Below are 6,245 nucleotides of genomic sequence, written 5' to 3'. Positions count from 1 at the left end.
GGTCATACATAGAGAGATTCTAACAGAAAATATAAGACTACAATGCCCATTTATCAAAATGTAAATGCTATCTTAAATCAAACATATTATGGCCGTTTGACTGAACGATCGTATGGAAATGATAGAAAATATTATGTGAAGTTGGATAACATAAAATTTCTGGTAAGAAAGGAAGTGCAGTGGAATACTTAACTAAGATCAGACCGACTGTGAATCCTACGTACAAAACCGGACATTCCACACCGGGGATAAATCGTAAGGATTATGTACAATCCTGAACTAACAAACAATGGATTTATATAGTTGTACATATATTATCGATTTGTACCCAGATAACATGGATTGCATTCCTGGAAACATAAAATGGATGACACAGTACCTAGCTTAAGAGTGGAAATAGAAATAGAATAGTCCATCCAACTGAAATCTTCCTGTATACTCAGTGTTTGTAGTACATTGATTCACGAAGAAGGTTCTGTTATACATGTACCAGGAATAAATCGATCTTGAGAAATTGATAAATAAACTAAAAGGTTTACATGATCAAACTGGAATTAATTAACAACTGAGAGAAAATTGTTCAGTAGCAGACGATAGGCATACGTTCGCCAAAATAAAAAAAAACAGACCAAATCTCGCATCATTTGAGCACAGTTTTCCCAGAGATCTACTAGTAACTAGGACACTCTCAGGGCGTTCCTGGCGTCATCCACCGGAGAAAAATGCTCCGATTCCTGATGTCCTTGTGGTCCTGCAGTTGTGTAAGGGTGCCCTCTGTGAGGTTCACCTGGAACACTGCATTGCACACGGCTAGGTTGCCGGCATGGCTCTCGAACCTACGAACCACCACCAGCATCCCTGCGTCTGTGGATGGCACCAGGTAGGACCTCAGGTTTAAGTGTAAGTGGCCAGTAGCCTGCTGCTGCGTGGCCGCGTACACGAAGTGAGGCTGCGGGTGGAGCTCCAACTTGAGGACGTCCCCTGAGCGAGTAGGGACGTAGAAGCTGCCGCCCAGGGAGAGGCTGCCATCGCTGTCCAACATCGTAAGCTCGGTACCGTCCCCCTCGTCTTGGGCGAAGAAGAATTGCCACTGCCACATGGAGTCGCCGGGCTTGGCGTAGAGGACCACGTCAGCGGACCACGCTGCCACAAGGAGCACCACGGTGGGCGTGGCAGCTTCGCCGTCGCCATCGACGTCGTAGATCATTCCTATGGCCTTGAGGCCTTGTGAAATAAGTGTTGTGTGGAGATTGGGTAGGCCGGCGACGGCTCTGGTCACCGGGTTGCACAGGCGCAGCTTCTGCGTGCCCCGGCCCGAGGGTGAGGCGAAGAGCAGGCAGCCCTCGGCGCAGGCAAGGACCTGCCCGTACAGCCGAGGGATCTTGACGCCGATGAAGGCGCCGGTGAGGACGTTCACGAACCTGGTTTGCTCACCTTGGGCTTGGACGAGCATCTTCCAGTGCCGTGGGAAGAAGCGCGGATTCATGCCCATGAGCTCCGGGGCCGTGACGGCCTCCCTCCACGGCTTGACGGTTCTCAGGCGGACGAAGTCCGTCACGTCGCTGCGCAGCAAGATCTCGGCCACCTTGCGTACGAGGTCGTTCGGGAGGTCGTCCCAGTTCCCCTCATCGGTCGTTGGGATGATACTGCAATTCGATTCAGCGGATGAGATCCAAACACGCATGCATACAACATATTCTGTTCACTAGATGAGATCTAACAAAATGGAATCAGCCGAGAGAGATTATATCAACAAGGCAACAAGGAAATAGATCCACAAGCAAGAACGTCTAACTAATTTACGGACCTTTCATGGCCGCTGGCGCGATCGCCGGGAATGTCAATCTCTGGTTCCATGGTGGAGGCGGCGGCGGCTACAGGGGGCTTCTCGACCAGTCCCATGGTTGGTGGCGCCTGGGGTTTAAGGCTGGCGGCTTGGAGATGCCCGGGGTGCAATGGATCAATTTATACGGTGGCGGCCATGTAGAAATGGAAAGGAGGAATGAGCCAAAACGCGGAGAATTGAAGGTGGTACGAACAGCACACCGCCACCTGTGTGACTTAATTTCTCGTGAGAACTGCTTCGCCCTCAACCGTTAGATACCTATCCTATGGCCTGTCTAACTTCTACTCATGATTCGCTGGAAACTTCTACGCGCCAGGAAAACCGATCAAAGCAGAGACAGGTCGGAGCATGCTGTACAAATGATAAAAACTTTCCTAAAGTAACAATCTATAGGTTTCCTTTCTCCTTTTGATTTAAAAATACATTATTTCTCTCTTTTGCGCGCGCTAAATAAATTCTAGGACGATTTCAGATGCATTTCGATGGGCAGCGAGCCCAATGAAAGAACAGTATAAAAACATGTGTTTTGAGAATTTCTATCTGCGACCGAGTGGGTAGCTACCTCAAAAAACAATCAACAACGGGAAAAATAAAATTTCTATCTGCGAGTCCAGAAGTGTTCCCAATATATTTGATCATTGGTTGGATGGTATTTTATATAGTTTCAAAATGCTAATAAGGGGAGGGTATGCCCTATTTTGCTCCCGGTTATGTAGAAATTATTTGGTTTTTAATGACAAAAATGCTTCTCATCTGCAGATTATTTTTAGTTGTACACACTCGCTTCATACATGGTCTATGCTACAATGACCGGGGACCAACCACTATTTAAGGCGGTGTGTACGCGGTTGAAGTAGACGGCTATGATGGTTTTTATTTCCGACATGGGTGGCAGCATATCCTCTGGATCGATCCACTTCCGCTTTCAACATAGGCATAGTGCTGGTCTATATAGGAGTGTACAATGGTCGATTTATCGGTTTTTTTACATTTTCTATTGTTGGACTTTTGATGTTTGGTTATGTTCGTCCTAGTTATATAAAGGCCAGGTATTACTTATAATATTTTGTATCTGCTTGACGCTACATCTGAGATAATAAAATCGTTCTTTACAAAATAATAATTTCTATCAAAGAAGCCAGCTTTAAGAAAGCTTCGGACGAAGTTTTTTTTCCTATGGCCCCTGTTTGAAATGTTGATTTGCATAATTTCCTGGGGCATGAAGCTTCAACTTTGTTTGACGAGCAAGTCATGGAGAGTTCATGTTTTTTCCCCCCAAAAAAATAAAAAATTGAAGAGTTAGAGTTTAAAAGGTTTTAGATTTTTTTTTGAAAAATTGTTATTTTTATTGGATTAAAATGAAGTATCAATAGAATAAAAACACGAGAGCACACACCCATCCCTGCAAAGATCGGATGCATAGAGCCAACACCAACACACACAAAAAACACACAAACAAATAGCAATGTCGTATAATACCAAATATATGCATGGGCAAGAAAAATAAATAAAGAGAAATTGTCTGAGCACCAACCGTCTCCGCACCATATCGGCAAACTAAAGGTAAGACCATATCCGCACCAACCATCTGAAGACACCATATCGATGACGAAGATCTTCAAGAGCATCACTTTCAGGATGGGAGCAACGCTCAAGGGCCACCGTCATCAGATCCAGCCTGTCAAGGCCGTTTTCACCTAAAAAAATAGTCTAAGCAATCCGACCAATGTCTTCAACAAGGTAACGACTTATAACCATCGCCATTGCCAGACTTCAGATCCGTACTTTCACCCCGGAGCTCAATACCAGCTACTCAAGAAGCACCAAAATCAACGTCACAAATGTATTGTCACCACAACTTTTCCATGATCCAAGCAGCTACGACATGCGATTCGGCGCTGCCAATCTTTCCTCTACGTTAAGCCGTCATTCATAGTTTCCATCTCATACCCGAAGTGAACCATTATATCTGCAAAGATGAACTCCCCGAAGATCTTTCAATGTCCATTGTCACTGTAGAGCCACAGGAGGTCGCTGCACTATCACAGTGTGCAGCCACCGCCACTAGGCTTACCAAGATCTGGACCACCGTCATCGCCCGAGGTACCGCGCACCGACGAGGGGAGACCAAGCCGCCATCTAGCAAAGGCCACCCCAAGTACCACTAGAGGAGGCACACATCCACTGCATCTGCTAGAACAAGTCCACGCGCTGCAGTAGCACCCCAACCAGCGGCCAACCATGCACGCCCCGACCATCACCGTGTGAACCAGCCTCCAGGGACAGCCGCAACCGTGTTCAGCCAGCCGCCGAGCCCCGCCGCAGATCACCAGGATCTCGCGTCCCAGAGCGCGCTGACATACTGCCCGCCTCCGTGCCGACCAGATCCGGGTTGCCGCCGCGGAAGGTTTTGAATTAAGGTGTCAAAACATTTGATTGCTCGCTTGATGTACTATCAGTTGGGTGAAGTACTGTGCGGTTTTATGTAAGTGACAACGTTGGTGTATGTCACTACTCTGATCAGTTGGTAGAGAGATTGATAGTTTGTTTAGCCCTCATCATGTTGGCCTATAGCGGTAATTTGAGGCACTAAAATGGCCACACACGGATGGATGGTCAACATGATGATAGAGAGTGATATTCTGAGTTTGCAGGATAGGATGGACTGTTGACAAGGATGAGTATAACTTGTCAACCATGGGCATTGTGTGTTAACTAACGTGTTATAGTACTTTGAGGGGGGCAATGTAAATATTTTAGGACCTCTCTGGATTAACTTATTTTTGTGTGTTGAAATCACCTCTTTTGATTGCATGAACTAGAAATATAGGAACAGAAATAACACATAAATTAATATAGTACATGATCTCAAATCGTATGAGCTTTTTAAATGATGCCTTTGGATGGTACACAGAAAGAAAAACATCTGACTAATAATAAAATGTATTATTGTAATTATACTAGAGCTATAATTGTATGGAAGCTTCCCTGTGAACAAGTGGGGGTGTGCATCTAGCTTCCTTGCTTACGTGACTTATAATGTTTGATGAAGCTCGTCTAACAGGGTAGTTAGGCTGGTTTAGGACTTTTCAAGAAGGAGGCACAAGAAGTTTTTCGCCCATATGTGGCCCGACCAGGATGTTCCTTCGAGTTTCTTCGCCCTTTGTGACCACTTTAAATCCAGCTCAGATGCATTGTATGGCTGGATGGAGTCAGTCGCTCGTGCCAGAGCTGTAATCATGCATAGGGGCATCACCCTGATGGTAGCAAATCACCATGGCATCACCCTGAAGACAACTAGATAAGCAGAGCAGTAGCTCTGACGACTCATAGATTTCGGACTTCTGCTCTGATAACTCTATGAATACTGGGGGTATTGAAGGAAATATGCCCTAGAGGCAATAATAAAATTGTTATTTATATTTCCTTATATCATGATAAATGTTTATTATTCATGCTAGAATTGTATTAACCAGAAACTTAGTGCATGTGTGAATACATAGACAAAACAGAGTGTCCCTAGTATGCCTCTACTTGACTAGCTCATTAATAAAAGATGGTTATGTTTTCTGACCATAGATATGTGTTGTCATTTGATGAACGGGATCACATTATTAGAGAATGATGTGATGGACAAGATCCATCCATTAGCTTAGCACTATGATCGTTTAGTTTATTGCTATTGCTTTCTTCATGACTAATACATGTTCCTCTGACTATGAGATTATGCAACTCCCGAATACCGGAGGAACACTTAGTGTGCTATCAAACGTCACAAGTATCTGGGTGATTATAAAGATGCTCTACAGGTGTCTCCAATGGTGTTTGTTGAGTTGGCATAGATCAAGATTAGGATTTGTCACTCCGTGTATCGAAGAGGTATCTCTGGGCCCTCTCGGTAATGCAGTCACTATAGGCCTTGCAAGCAATGTGAATAATGAGTTAGTTGCGGGATGATGCATCACGGAACGAGTAAAGAGACTTGCCAGTAACGAGATTGAACTAGGTATGATGATACCGACGATCGAATCTCTGGCAAGTGACATACCGATGACAAAGGGAACAACGTATGTTGTTATGCGGTTTGACCGATAAAGATCTTCGTAGAATATGTAGGAGCCAATATGAGCATCCAGGTTCCGCTATTGGTTATTGACCGGAGAGGTGTCTCGGTCTTGTCTACATAGTTCTCGAACCCGTAGGGTCCGCACGCTTAACGTTTGATGACGATATTCTATTATATGAGTTATGTGATTTGGTGACCGAATGTTTTTCGGAGTCCCGGATGAGATCACGGACATGACCAGGAGTCTCGAAATGGTCGAGAGGTAAAGATTGATATATTGGAAGGTTATATTCGGACACCGGAATGGTTCCGATGTGTTTCGGGTATTTTCCG

Source organism: Triticum dicoccoides, unplaced genomic scaffold (assembly GCF_002162155.2).
Source record: "Triticum dicoccoides isolate Atlit2015 ecotype Zavitan unplaced genomic scaffold, WEW_v2.0 scaffold23369, whole genome shotgun sequence".
In the NCBI taxonomy this organism is placed as follows: domain Eukaryota; kingdom Viridiplantae; phylum Streptophyta; class Magnoliopsida; order Poales; family Poaceae; genus Triticum; species Triticum dicoccoides.
Note: the sequence above shows the minus strand (reverse complement) of the source record.